This window comes from Callorhinus ursinus, unplaced genomic scaffold (genome assembly GCF_003265705.2).
Source record: "Callorhinus ursinus isolate GAN/ISIS: 27379988/994484 unplaced genomic scaffold, GSC_fseal_2.0 scaffold11, whole genome shotgun sequence".
Classification (NCBI taxonomy): Eukaryota; Metazoa; Chordata; class Mammalia; order Carnivora; family Otariidae; genus Callorhinus; species Callorhinus ursinus.
In genome coordinates, this window is record NW_027397073.1 from 14484675 (window position 1) to 14500735 (window position 16061).

At 37.7% G+C, this 16061-nt stretch overlaps 1 long non-coding RNA gene across 1 annotated transcript in view; it reads left to right on the plus strand.

Annotated features, from left to right (window-relative positions):
* Window positions 1-16061, plus strand: part of LOC141373716 (uncharacterized) — a 66828-nt gene that overhangs the window by 12523 nt on the left and 38244 nt on the right. Inside the window, exon 2 of the long non-coding RNA XR_012379992.1 lies at window positions 5489-5591. This is a non-coding gene — a long non-coding RNA (uncharacterized lncRNA). The remainder of the gene's footprint in view (window positions 1-5488; window positions 5592-16061) is intronic.

The window sequence follows — 16061 nt, forward strand, 5'->3', positions numbered from 1 at the left end:
AGGGGACTTGATTGGAATTTGTTTAATTGACCCTTCAATTGATTGGAGAATAATGCAGACTCACTGTGTTTATTTAATAGATTCCCTCTTCAGAGCAGAGGTCTGGATATTGCCCCCTAGTTATGCATCAAATATTCCCTGTAGATAATTGTATATTTCTATTAAATATCTGTTGAAATGTACCACAAAAAGCTCCAGGTCTACAGTTTTTTTCATGAGAAGAAAGACGAGGCATGCATTTAGTCTGTAAGGTCAATTTAAGGGGTTTAAATACTCACAGATACAATGTCAGAGAAAGAAAAATGATTTATGATCTAAAAATCCCTACTGTATCTTTTTCAAAGATCTTACATTAATGTTGCTCATTTTTATGCTTTTCTCAAAATGTGAAAACTCAATTACCAGAATGCCCCTAACCTAATCTTCATCTTTGTTAGCAAGGTGTTGTGTTTTGGGAATGTACATTATTCAGTGTTTGGGATCAAGGCTCAGCTTCACTGCCATGTCCATAGGAATATTTCACTCAGCGTTGTGCAGAGAAGGCCATCAGACTTTCAGGAGGAGACCCGTCCACAAGTAAAGGCAGAGGATGGAATGTGGAAGCCCCCCATGTTGATGACAAAGTAGATAGCCTGGCTGTTCAAGAGCAGGAATTCCTAATTGTGGGGTAGAGGGGTATTTGGGTAGAAAGGAACTCTGTGGAGGGAGAAACAATTTGAATACCAGGAAGGTGAGTGTGGACTTTCCTTGGCAGTAGTTGGGTAGAGACTGTGGCAGAAATCTTAAGACTTTGAGGAAATAATTGGGAGTTTTGATCCAGATTTACTGGTTGGTCACTCCTTGTGGCCCATAGTTGAGAAGCTCTGAATATGAGGGAAAGGTATTCTACATGAAAAACGTAGCTATAGATTCAGTAATTTGGTGCTATTTAATCCAAAATCAAAAATGGAAATAAAAACGAAAACAAAACAAAAATCCTCAATGTACTAGATAACAAACTAGTTGCATTCAAATCCCTCTCTATTCGCCAAAGAGACAGAGGAACTTCAAGGGCAAATACCTAACGTGTTGCCCTCAAAGAACCATAATATTTGCAGGCTTGTGTTATGCTCATAAATGAGAAAGAGAGCAGCCATTTGCAAAAATAAGATGTTATAAATATGTCACTGGTTGAACAGGAATAAGGCAGACCCACTGTTTGTTACAGGACTGTGGCTAACAACAGAGTTCTCCAAAATCATGGTGTGACATCACTTGTAAATTGATGACATTCATTTAATGGGCCCTTGCAAAAAGTAAATTGCTGTTTCAGGTAATGCTGCATGACTAAAATGAAAGAGAATGAACTGCCCCTTACTTAATGACTTGCTACTTCTTATTCCCTCCTCATAATTCTAGAAATTTCTCTGGTTCTTTTGGGTTTTGGAAACAAGAAAGTATTAGATGGTTCTATAAACATTTAAATGCTTCCTATATTGGCTCTCAGTCATACTAAAGAAGCAATGAGGAGCAAAATCGGAGAACCAACGGAAAGAGGGGAAGAATGCACACATTTCATAGCTCTAAGGAGTCATAAAAGATGTGGGCATTAATTATAAAGTTTGGGAAAGTGCATTTTGATATTTAAACAAATTTAGTGAAAGTATTCTAGGAAATTAGGAAAAGAAGAACATAAAATTTATCCCAAATCTTATCACCTTTATATTTTGGTGTCTATAATGTGATTTTCTTTTTTGTGTTTTATATGTGTGTATTTTTACAGTGGAGTCATATGGTACATCTTGTTTTATAAATTGACTTTTTTTATACCACCTTGATTAATTTATTTTTCATTTTTTCATTTTTATTTTTTCACTTAAATTCAATTAGCCAACATATAGTACATCATTAGTTTCAGATGTGTAGTGTTCAATAACTTATCAGTTGTGTATTAACACCCAGTGGATTAATTTATTTTTTTAAATAGGCTTTATTTTTAGAGCAGTTTTATGTTCACAGCAAAACTGAGTACTACCCTTACTGAAGTCCTCTCTATCTGCATCTCATCCTTTAAATGATGCATATTCAAATAATGAGGACCTCATATTTTACACCCATTTATCCTTCCCTCAAACAATGTCTTCAGAAATACTCTGCTATATTCCATGTTCCCATTTTCTTTTAAATCAACACAATCTATTAATCATGGTCCTCTGTTGTACAGAATTCCACCTGGAGCTGTCATTCACCCTGCATCAACTGAAAATATTTTAGAGCCTTCTCTTGTGCTCTTCCCCTTCCCCAACAATTTCACATATAATCCATGGGTAATTCTATAGTACTTTTTTTTTTTATGACTGAATGTATCCCTGATCAGGAAGTAGCAATCACAGAATAATAAGTGTAATCACATCAAGGAGGGTTTTGTTGTTCTGTCTGTGGAGGATGCCTATTGAAACCTGCACCTGCTCCAAATCAGGAAGTGCTTTCAGGTTGTCAAATATCAATTGTCAATGACTTCCAATGGAACTGTACTGAAAACAGAGTTAATGTGTTTCCTTGAAAAGTTATCTGAATTGGCTTGTCCATAGTTCTCTCTAATTGCTTTATGGAGAGGAAACATACACCCTATCACAGAAACAGAAAAATGAAAATGAGGATTTACATTCATCTTTTGCTCCTTTAATAGTCTAAAGAACAATTATTCTTTTGGTGGGTGGCTATTTAAAGGAATAACACACACACACACACACACACACACACACACACACACACACACACACCCCTTCCGAATTACTTAATCTCAAAATGCTAACACTGTTGAAATTTGGAATCCTTATAGAACCTGTAAGATTAAAACCAGAGTGGATGAGTATTGACTTAATAGCTTTCATTTGGCATTGTTAGAGAATTCAAGGTTATCCCCCCAAAATATGTTATTGTTTTACAATGAAGTTACTATCTTTCATGTCAAAACAGAAGACATATTTCCTGTGAAAACTTGACAAAATAACTTCTCATTCCCTTCTATGCAAAATGACTATAAAATTGTTTTTCAGTGTGCTCTAAATCCTGTTTAATCAGTAATCTATGGGACATTTCCTTTTAATTCCCAAACGTATAAGTCTCATTCACTTGATAAATGTTAACATTTACTATCAGTTAAGAAGTGAGATTTAAAATTTGTAAGATGGCTGACTATCACATAAACAAGTTGTGAATGAGGCAATGTTGTAGGAATTTTAGAAAAAAACCTGCTTACTGTCTAATTTTTTTCAGACTCTGATTGATCCTTTCCCCTCTTTTGCCCACTCACATCTTCCTTAACAAAGGTTGCTGTTCAGATTGTTGGGAGCTCTCCATAGAGGAGACGCACAAGGGGTGAAGAGCTGAACGAGAGAAGGGTGGATGATAAGCAATCAGAAATCCTGCATAATTAAATGATGCTTTGCTGGCTTCAGCTGAGAGCTTTTAAAATGATTTTAATGCGCATTAGAGGTCCTTGATGAGATCTTAGTCAGCTGTGACATTATCCTTGAAGTCTTCTGTGATGTCTGGAGAAATACCATTTCAGAGATCAGATGGAGCTGTAGTTATGATCATTTTTGTTAGCAGTCCGTTTGAATGTTCTCTTTAGATAGCAAATTGGGGTTCTTGGACTTGGGATTACCTCTTTTTCATAATGGCCTCAGGCATTTGTCATTTTTCTAAGCTGATTCCTTGAGTTTAAGGGATCAGAAGTCAACTTTTATGAGAGTCTTAGAATTCAGCAATCATTTATTGGTTGCTTAGGATGAACCAATCATCGTTCAAAGGCTTAGAGGGTCTAAAACAAATAGAAACATTACTACCTACAAATATTTCATACTATATTGACAATAAACAAACAGCAATAAAATAAACAATAACAAATTATGTAAAAAGTTGGAAATGGAATTTGTTCCCTAGCTGTGTTAACTTGATTTGGTTATGTTGTCTACTAGTTGGCATTACTTTTTAATGGAAGAGTGTGCTGACCAAAAATGGCAAGCATCTAACTTTTTGTCTGTACATTTCTATTCTTTTATTATAAAAATGTATACTCCCCTTAAAAATAGCTTCTGTACCTATACTGTGTTTCAGTATCTTTACTGACAAACATTACATTTTAATGAATAATTATTATAATGAAATCTAGCAAAATAGGAGTGTTTAAGGTATAAAGTATAAAGCTCCCTGATGTGCGTGTGGGTGTGTGTGTGCGCGCGCGCATGTGTGTATGTATATATGTTGGTTTATTTAAGACAATTGGGATGGAAATATATCTATAGCACCAAACTTTGCTGTTTTAAAAACATCTTTACAGGATACTATATGCAGATTCATCCCATTCTTTTATGATAGCTGTATCGTATTTCATTTTATGGTCATATTATGTTATATTAATTTGATATCCTTTCGATAGACATTTAGACTGATTCTAATTTTCAGTAATATTAACATCATTGCACATCTGCAAGGGTTTCTATGGAATATGAAGGGTTACTGGATGCAAATGATTTTTAGATTTAGAGATATTGCCTAATTGCCCAACACAATTTTTATGCCAATTTGTATTTTCCCCAATTATATTTGAAAATAACCTGTTTCTCCCACTGGAATGTTGGTTCTTTGCGGGAAGACCTTTTCTGCATTTCTCACCACCATTTCTGGTCATGTCACTCATCTACTTAAATCTCTGCAGCAGCTTCTCATTTCCCTACAGTCTGCTCCCTTTTTGTCTCTCCACCTCATCCCTGCTGTTCACTTCTTGGCCCCTTGCCCCTGCGACTCCAGCCACACTGATTTTTCTTATGGTTTCCCAAACACACTTGTTCCTCCTTACCTCGTGCTTTTGTTCATGTTGTGGATTTTGCTCAGAAAGTGCTTTTTCTACAATTGGCCCTAATAATTTCTACTCATCTTGTAGAGTTCAAGTGTTAATTCTTCAAAGGAAAATTCTCCTGCCCTAACTAGGTTGATTGTAATATTATTAACTCCTATAGGAGCCACAATATCTCCTTTACAGCAGTTTTCACTGTTTTATATATATTTTGGTGTGTGTGTGTTTTAAATGTCTATCTCCTCTGCGAGCATGTAAGCTCCCTGAGGGCAGGAACCATATCTGTCCTGTCTACCGGGAACCCCCAATCCTCGGCAAACCACCTCATACACAATAGATGCTTTGTAAGTGTTTGTCAAAGAAGTGCATGTGTCATTGCTGCCTAACAAAATACTCCGGACACAGTAAGGACTCAATAAATCGTTATCCGGTAGAATAATGTATGGTTTTCCACAGCTCTTCCCAACATTGGATATTATATTTTAAACAATCCATACTAAACTAAGAAAAGGAAAAATCTCATTGCAATTTGATTTTCACGTCTTTAATTATATTTGAGACTTTCGTGTTTGTTGCTTCACGTTTATTATTGTCTTTGATTTCTTTAGAGAATTCTTTATTCTTGTTCTTTGCCTACCCTTCTGTTAGGATGAAGAACAGTGTCTATTCTCCAACACGAATGAAAATATGAAGACTGATCCAGCTTTTAGCTTAGGCTGCTGTGTTCCTGCTGCCTTCCACAGAAACTCAGGTAGGAAAAGTGCCTTCTCACTCATACCACTATTACAAAAATTACAAACTCTGCTTCTAATGCTGCTTGATGGCTTTCCAAAAAACACTTCCTTTAGTTTTGCTCTCTTGTCCTCTTCCTAGGACTCAGGAACAAGCCCTTTTCGTGTCTTTCTCATAATAATTTGTAGTACCTGAAATGATGTTAGTTATTGATTTGTTTGCCTCTTTGTTATTTGTGCATTCCCTCCTCTTCAATCCCAATAAGAGAACACTGTTTTGAAGACGGAGACTCTGTATTTCTTGTTCACTGGTGTCTTTATTGGTAACAACAGTATCTGGAACATATTAGGTGCTCAAGAATTATTCATTGACTAATTGAGACTGGTCTAAAGAACATTCCAAGGTACAGGTATCATGGTGTCAAAAAAAAAATTGTGTGTTTCTTCCAATATTGATTTTTGATCCATATTTGTGCTCTTTTGCCATCTCTTCCAGTGGAATTATTTTTCCATCTGAACAGTTCTCAGTTTGTCAGACAAACAGAGCCTAACAGTGAGGATGGCTGTGCCTTCCAGGGTGAGGCTAACTGTTCTGCATCAGACCACAGAGCTAAACATGGCTGCACCCCATGCCAGTGGTATAACCTTGGGCAATCTATTTAACCTACTTAGTGTCTGCTTTCTCTCAACTATCCAGCTTTCCTCAACTGAACTAACAAGAATGTCTGCCTAAATCTTACGGTTAGTGTGAGGATTAATAGAGGTAATATATGTAAAGCACTTAGAGCAGCGCCTGACACATAGTAAGTGCTTGATAGATGTTGTTATTATTATATCAGTCTGGGCTCCTAGCATTAGTTATGTGTCTGTCTCCTTCTCTTGAGGTTAACAAGGAATCTGCATATATAAAGGTGGTGGCTGAGGAAGATAGAGATTGTTTGCAAATTACTGCCCGGGAATTATTTTTTTCTAAAGCCTTTTTATGTAAAATGCCAGAAAGTTTTAATTCTGATTTTTTTCCTACAAATGCCTGTGATGGGAATAGGTATTATCCTACTTCTTAGAAAAGTCTGAGGCATAGAAAGGTTAAATGATTTGTTCAAGGACGTAACAAATGAATGGTGGCTGGGAGATAGAAATTATATGACTTCTAGTCCACTGCCCCAGACCAGGCTCATTCTATTTAGTTGTTATGTTCATACTTAATATTATAGATCCAAACGACCTGAACTCATCTCCCATTTCCTGTATCGTAGCAGTATGCAGATGGTGCACATAAAGGGAAGGTTACAAGTCAAATGTTGTATCATGGACAGAAAGGCTATAAAATTGAAACACAATCCTCTCTATTATTCCACTTTTATTTGAGGCCTATTCTTTCTTTTTATTCACGTGAATATACTATTTATTTGCTTTGTGGAGAAGGCATATTCTAGTTTGAAATTATTTCTGTCAATTGCAAAATAAAGTTATCAACTCTATAAAATAAAAGATCACCTTGGCAACTTGAAAAATAATAAAGTATGCTATTATAAGAGGTAAATTTTTACACTAGCAGCAATTTATAATAAAACATTAAATCCATATTTATTGCATGAAAAAATAAATTGGACCACATTTGTACCCACTACTTTATGGCCACATACCGTATTGGAGAAGAAAGCTGTAATACAGAATGGAAATACACAAATAGAGAAATATTTCCTAGAGCTGTTTTAGTGACTGAGACTAAGGTAAGCTTCTTTTGTTAAAACTGCATATGGTATTTCATGGATTGAAACTAGAGTAGAGGCTTAGTGAAAACAGCACCGTGGGTTTTATCCAGTGCGATGGAGTGGAATTATTCAGCGTGGGGGTGGGGCAAAGAACAGACTGGAACATCTGGCTGTGGAGCCAAAGCAGGGCAGCTGGAAACAGATGAGATGTGGCAAGGGTAAAACTTCTAACAGCAGCAGGAAAGGCAGTGGTCCAAACATCACAAACAGCACTGAGATCCAACAGATGAACAAGGTGAATAACGGGTTATCAGCATTGACCCAGGGGAAGAGAAGAGTCCAGTTGCCAGCACCCTCCCTGAGAGGGCCACAGGGTCAGCTCAGAGCTGCCTGGTGGCAGTTGGGCAAGCAGGGACCAAAGTGAAGGAGTCCTTGGACTGAGGCCTGGGTCCCAGCAATGGGAGTGAGGGAGCCTAGCCAGTAGACTCAGGGGCTGGAGAGTGCAAATGAGACGTACTCTTCAGGTGTGTCTCCATCCTGGACAAGGAAGGAAATATTGAAAGGGAAAAATATCAAATGGAAAAAAAAAATCATGTGTAACTTGTAACATAAATATCCCAGTAACATAAATATCCTAGTAAAACCTGGGGCCGTTTCTGTTCACATGATGATTTTTTAAGTCAACACACACACACTACTTATTTTAATAAAAAGAATACCACAATGTTCTGTGACTTACTGAACACTCATTCTATGTCAAGCACTTCTTATCTCAAACAACTCTTAGAAAAACCCTGCCTGGGAAATGTTATTATGCTCATTGTAGAGTTGATGAAATGGGTTCAAAACACGTTATGTTAATTTCCCAAGGTCACCTTGTGGAAGCATCAAGATTCCAGGACATATCATGAACTTGCTAGCTGGCCCTACTCTCTCTGCCACTTAGGAACCCATGTCTCAGGAGCTTAAAATCCGGATGTGGTCATTAAAGCAATTTAACCAATTGAAAAGGCAGCATTTTCTGGAATACAGACCACTAATTTGTCTAATTTGTCTTAAATTATACACATATACCCACTGAATTGTGTGTGTGTGTGTGTGTGTGTGTGTATGTATTTTTTTTTTTTTTTTTTACAAAATGTGGAAGCAATGCTCTGCTTGTACCTTTCTTTCTCCCAGGGATGGATATTGCTTGGTAAATTCCTCCTACTACAAGGAGGGGTGCTGCCAGTTAAGGAACTTTGTACAGCAAGTAAAGGAAGACCAAACTTGCACTGACTTAAATAGAAAATAGACTTGTTTATTCAGGTCGTAGTCACTGAATAGGTCGGAGCTTCAGGAAGGGATTAAATCAGAGACTTCAGTTATGTTGCCAGAGTCCCGGCCCCTTTCTGCACACCTTCCAGCTGTCTTCCTTTGTGCGTCCAAGTGTGTTAAATAAATAGCAGGGTAGCAAAATAGATGAAGTAGTTCCAGACCTTACATTTTTTACATTCAGGAAACAGTAGAGTTTCTTGGCCCCATCATTCCCAACCAGAGTACTGAGACTTGCTGTGATTGCGTTGGCAAATGTCATCAGCAGCCAAATGTGGTTTGCTGGTTGACCAGGGTTTGGGCATTATGAACCATTCCCAAAGTCAGCTGTGAGCACCGCGAGTGGAAGAGTGGGAGGTTCCTCTAGTTGGAAGGTAGCACTAGGTACCAGGACAATGAACATTGGATGCTGGGCAACAAAACATAAGACACCCTTGTAGGGGGATAAGACACAGGAGAGGTATAGTAAAAATCTGAACTGCAAAATGAATACCAAGTGTTTAACTTGGGCTCTGTGTGTACCCTGAAGGCTACCTCTAATGTGGTTTTAAAAGTGCTGATGGGATGAGTTTATATTTGTGGTAAAGAAAAGACTTTCATTCTTCAACATTTTTTCCTTAAGTTATCATGTAATATATGAACATGATGAATAAACCAAACAGCTCAGGGAGATTACAATGAAAATAGAGGTCTCCTTCTCCCTTGTCATCACACTATTTTCTAAGTCTTTATCCCCCTTCCCCTGGGTAACCACTGTAATAGATGTCCTGTGCAATTCCAGAGATAAAAATTCATATATTGATATGGTTTTTTTCCTCCAAATTTCCATAATAGAAAAAGAAGAAGTATTTCCTAACTCTTGATTCAAGAAGGCTAGTACAACCCTCATCCCAAAACAACAACAAAAGGTATTATAAAAACAGAAAAGCTCAGGCCCATTTTACTTTTTAAAACATAGATTCCAAAAATCTTAAACAAAATTGCAGATTGAATGCAAATATGCATAAAAAAAGATAATATACCACAAATAAGTGAGTTTATCTCAGGTGCACACGAACAGTTTCTATCAGAAATCCATAAATGTTATTCATCATATTAACAAATTAAAAGAGAAAAATCAAATAATCATCCCATTAAATGGAAAAGACATCTGATAAAATAACTATCCAACACAAAACTTTTAGTGCACTAGAAATAGCCAGATGAATACTATCTATAATAAACAAGAGCAAGCCTCGATCTCAATGTATGCGTCAAAGCATTACCTTTAAAATCAAGAATGAGACAAAATGTGCATATCGTGACCTCTAATGGCAATCTTAGCATAATGAGACAAGAAAAAGGGATTCGAGGAATAAGGAGTGAAATAGAGGAAATTAAAATATCACTTTTTACAGATGATAAGATAGTTCTCACGAAGACCCAGGAGATTCTATAAACACAGCATTAGAAATTATAGAAAAAATGTTTCCCAAGAGGATTAGATAAAAAATAAATTGAAAAGTCAGTTGAATTTCTATATATCAGCAACAAAGTACTTGGAAACAATTAAAAAGATGATATTTATTGTAGTATCAGAGAATATCAAATACGCTTAGAATAAATATAACAAAAAGTGTGAAAGAAATCTCTAGAGGCATTATGAAACATACTTTAGGGAGCGCCTGGGTGGCTCAGTCGGTTAAGCGGCTGCCTTCGGCTCAGGTCATGATCCCAGGGTCCTGGGATCGAGTCCCACATCGGGCTCCCTGCTCCGCAGGGAGTCTCCTTCTCCCTCTGCCTCTGCCTGCTGCTCTGCCTACTTATGCTCTCTTTCTCTGTGCCAAATAAATAAATAAAATCTAAAAAAAAAAAAGAAAGAAAGAAACATCCTTTAAACACAAAAAGCCCTAATTTGAGAATAATCATGATCATGCACAGGAAAACTGAATATTTAAAGATACAGACCCTCACATTACAATAGACATTACATTTCCACTACTTTTATAATCAAAATCTAAATAGTTTATTGACTTGAGATGATATTAAAATTTTAACGAAAAAGCAAAGGGCCAAAATCAGGTATACTATTTTTGAAAAAGAGAACAGGAGCCCACCCTATCAAATACCAGGATTTACTAAGAAGCGAAGAAAAGTGAGTCAGTATAGAGATAAACCAATTGACCAGTGGAACAGAGAATCCTGAAACAGACAAACACAACTATGGAACTTTGGGATATCATACATGGGGCATTTTAGATCAGTGGAGAAATGAGGGACAGTTCAATAAATGGAGCTGGAAAAAAAGTTATACATCTGGAAAGAGATGATTTGGGTCTCTATCTTATGTAACGTATAAGAAACTTCAGAAGGATTAAGGACTTCAGTGTCAAAACCAGAATGTTTAAACTTTCAATAGAAGCCCTTTATTACTCTTTTAGATATACTGTAGTCTATTTATACAAATAAAAAATGGGATATTCTGTAGCAGTCAAAAGTAATGAATTAGGCTGACACACAACAATATGAATGACCCTAATCAATCTCATATTAAGAGAAAAAGAAAGTCCTAAAAGATATCTACAGCATAATGTCCTTTTTATAAGGATAAAAAGCCAATACATTATATGTTAAAAAAAAAAAAAGAAGATAGTAGGAAGGGAAAAATGAAAGGGGGGAATCGGAGGGGGAGACGAACCATGAAAGACTATGGACTCTGAGAAACAAACAGGGTTCTAGAGGGGAGGGGGCGGGGGGATGGGTTAGCCCGGTGATGGGTATTAAAGAGGGCACGCTCTGCGTGGAGCACTGGGTGTTATGTGCAAACAATGAATCATGGAACACTACATCGAAAACTAATGATGTACTGTATGGCGATTCACATAACATAATAAAATAAATTTTTAAAAAAGCTAATACATATATAATTAGAATATTTTTAGGAAATATTTTTAGTTTTGTATTTTATATTCAGGTCTGTGTTCCATGGAGTTAATTTTTTGGAAAAGATGTAAGTTCTGTGTCTACATTGGTCTGTGTGTGGATGTTCAGTTGTTCTGGCACCATTTGAAGAGAGTGTCTTTTTTTTTTTTAAGATTTTATTTATTTATTTGACAGAGAGAGACAACTAGAGAGGGAACCCAAGCAGGGGGAGTGGGAGAGGGAGAAGCAGGCTTCCCGCGGAGCAGGGAGCCTGATGCGGGGCTCGATCCTAGGACCCTGGGATCATGACCTGAGCCAGAGGCAGACGCTTAACGACTGAGCCACCCAGGCGCCCTGAGGAGAGTATCTTTGCTTCATTGTATTACCTTAGCAACTTTGTCAAGGATCAGTTGACTATATGTATGTGGGTCTATTTCTGGGCTCTTTTTCTGTTCAGTTGACCTATTTGTCTGTTCATTCACCAATACAACACTGTCTTGATTATTGTAGCTTTATAGTAAGCTTTGAAGTAAGTGGTGTCAGTCCTCCAACTTTTTTTTTCTCCTTCAGTTGTGGTGGCTATCCTGGCCCTTTGCCTCTTCATATAAACTTCAGAGTCACTTTGTCAGTATCCCCAAAATAACTCCCTGGGCTTTTGATTGAGATTGCAGTGAATACATAGATCAAGTTAGGGAAAACTCATATCTTGTTAACACTGAGTCTTCCTAGTCATCAATATGGAATATCTATTCATTTATTTAGTTCTTAGATTTTGTTCATCAGAGTTTTGTAGTTTTCCTCATATAGATATTGTACACAGTTCTGTTAAATTTCTACCTAGGTATTTCATTTTAGGTGGTACTAATATAAATGGTATTATGTTTTTTTTTGAATGGAATATTTATTTTTTTATGTCTAGTACATTTTTTATTGTTATGTTAATCACCATACATTACATCATTAGTTTTTGATGTAGTGTTCCATGATTCATTGTGCATAACACCCAGGGCTCCACGCAGAACGTGCCCTCTTTAATACCCATCACCAGGCTAACCCATCCCCCCACCCCCCTCCCCTCTAGAACCCTCAGTTTGTTTTTCAGAGTCCATCGTCTCTCATGGTTCATCTCCCCCACCGATTTACCCCCCTTCATTCTTCCCCTCCTGATATCTTCTTTTTTTTTTCTTAACATACATTGCATTATTTGTTTCAGAAGTACAGATCTGTGATTCAGCAGTCTTGCACAATTCACAGTGCTCACCATAGCACATACCCTCCCTAATATCTATCACCCAGCCACCCCATCCCTCCCACACCCCCACCACTCCAGCAACCCTCAGTTTGTTTCCTGAGATGAAGAATTCCTCATATCAGTGAGGTCATATGATACATGTCTTTCTCTGATTGACTTATTTCACTCAGCATAACACCCTCCAGTTCCATCCACGTCATCGCAAATGGCAAGATCTCATTCCTTTTGATGGCTGCATAATATTCCATTGTATATATATACCACATCTTCTTTATCCATTCATCTGTCAATGTATTATGTTTTTAATTTCAAATCCCATCTATTCATTTCTGTATATGGGAAATCACTGGCTTCTGTTTGTTAAACTCGTGTCTTGCAACATTGCTATAACCTTTATTAGTTCCAGGGATCTTTTGTCAACTCTTTTAGATTTTCTGCATAGATGATTATGATCATCTGTGAATAAAGATGGTGTGTTTCTTCCTTCCCAATCTGCATACCTTTTATTTCTTCTTCTTTGTCATCTTCGTCTTCATCTTATTACATTAGCTAGAACTTCCAGTATGATGTTGAAAAGGAATGGTGAGAGGAAATACCTTTGCATTGTACCTAAACTTAGTGGGAAAGCTTTGAATTTCCCACTATTAAGTATGACAGTAGCTGTAGGTTTTTGTGGTTATTTCTTTACCAGGTCAAGGAAGTTCCCTATATTCCTAGTTTACTGAGAGTTTTTACCATAAATGGGTGTTGATTTTGTTAAATGCTTTTTTCTGTATCTATTGTTCATGTGGTTTCCTTTTTTAACATGTTGATGTATTGGTTTACATTAATTGATTTTTGAATGTTGAACCAGCCTTGCCTACCCCAGATAAGTCCCACTTGGTCATGGTGTATATAGGCACACCTTGGAGATATTGCAGGTTCAGTTCCAGACCACTGCAATAAAGCAAGTCAGATGATTCTTTTGGTTTCTTAGTGCGTATAAAAGTTATGTTTACACTCTAGTCTATCAAGCATGCAATAGCATTATGCCTTAAAAAAACAACATACACATCTTTGTTAAAAAATGCTAACCATCATCTGAGCGTTCAGTGAGTTGTAATTTTTTTGCTTGTGATGGTTCTTGCCTGGATCTTGATGGCTGCTGACCAGCATGGTGGTTGCTGAGGACTGGGGTGGCTATAGCAATTTTTTTAGAATAAGGCAACAATGAAGTTTGCTGCATCAGTTGGCTCTTCCTCTCACAAATGATTTTTCTGTAGCATGTGAAGCTGTTGGATAGCATTTACCCATAGTAGAACTTCTTTAAAAATTGGACTCAATCCTGTTAAACCCTGCTGCTGCTTTATCAACCAAGTTAATGTAATATTCTAAATGCTTTGTTGTCATTTCAGCAGTCTTCACATCTTCACCAGGAGTAGATTCCATTTCAAGAAACCCCTTTCTTTGTTTATTTGTAAGACTTTCTTTGCTAATTCATAAGAAGCAACTCTCATCACCTATAGTTTTATCATGAGATTGTAACGATTCAGTCACTTCTTTAGGCTGCACTTTTAATTTTCGTTCTCCTGCTATTTCCACCACATCTGCAGTTACTTTCTTTACTAAAGTCTCGAATCCTTCAAAGTCATACATGAGGGCTGGAATCAACTTCTTCCATACAACTGTTGATGTTGAGTTTTGACCTCTTCCCATGAATCACAGATGTTCTTAATGGCATCTAGAATGATGAATACTTTCCAGAAGATTTTCAATTTACTTTGCCCAGATCCATCAGATGAATCACTGTCTATGGCAGCTATAGCCTTATGAAATGTATTTCTTAAGTAATAAGAGTTGAAAGTCAAAATTATTTCTTGATCCATTTGCTGCAGAATGGATGTTATGTTAGCAGGCATGAAAACTATATTAATTTCATACGTCTGCATCAGAGCTCTTTGGTAACCAGGTGCATTGTCAGTGAACAGTAATATTTTGAAAGGAATTTTTTTTTTTCTGAGTGGTAGCTCTCAACCATGGGCTTAAAATACAAACCATGTTGTAAACAGATCCAGGCTTTGTTGTTCCATTTACAGAGCACAGGCAGAATAGATCTAGCCTAGTTCTTAAGGGCCCTAAGATTTTCAGAATGGTAAATGAGCATTCAGCTGGAAGTTACCAACTGCAGCAGCCCCTAACAAGAGAGTCACCCTGTCCTTTGAAGCTTTGAATCCAGCACTGACTTCTCCTCTCTAGCTATGAAAATCCTCAATGGCCTCTTCTTCCAAAGTAAGGCTATTTTATCTACATTGAAAATCTGTTGTTTAGTGTAGCCATCCTTATTAATTATCTTAGTAGATCTGGAGAACTTGCTGAAACTTCTACATTAGCACTCACTGCTTCACTTTGCACTTTTCTGTTATGGCGATGGTTCCTTTCCTTAAACCTCACAGGTGGCTTAAAGCAAAAGGACATAACCTAGTCTCTTCAATAATTTATTCTCTATCTTTATAAAAATTGTTGTTGAGGCTATACAAATTACAGATATGCTGGCTAGAAAGACATGACTTGTCCTTTAGACCAACACCTAGTATTGTGGGCACAAGGTTAAAATCTTGGTGTTCACACCATCTGTCCGTCATCTACCATCACAATCATTCCTCAACAGTACCCAAAATACAGACTTTCAAATACCATTTACTTGCTATGTCTCTTGGTTCTCTCTTGGTTGCTATGTATGTAGGTTATTTGTCCTTATTAAGAATATTTCATGGGCGGAGCAAGATGGTGGAGGAGTAGGAGACCTGGGTTTTGTCTGGTCTCAGGAATTCAGCTGAATAGGGATCAAACCATTCTGAACACTTACGAACTCAACAGGTGATTGAAGAGAAGAAGAGCAACAACTCTCTGAACAGAAAAGCGACCACTTTCTGGAAGGTAGGACATGTGGAGAAGTGAATCTGAGGCAATATTCGGGAGGATAGACGGCGGGGGAGGGGGCCTCCGTCGGCCGCTTCTGGCAAGTGATAGAGCCGCAGAGCACAAAATCGGAACTTTTAGAACTCGGCTCCACGGAGGGACGTCGCTGCAGTGGCTAAACGGGGGGTGGAACCCTCGCGGGACAGTGTGGTCTCAGGACCCTCGGGGTCACAGAAAAACTGGGGGTGCCTGAGTGCAGCAGAGCTCCCAGGTATCGGTGCGGGGAAGCCAGCTGCAGAGACGGAGCAGAGGCACAGGCTCTCAGCTCGGGGTGGCCATAAACCGTGATCCGCAGCCCAGTCAGGCCACTGCTCCTCCGGCAGGGACCCAACAAGCAGCAGATCCGGGGA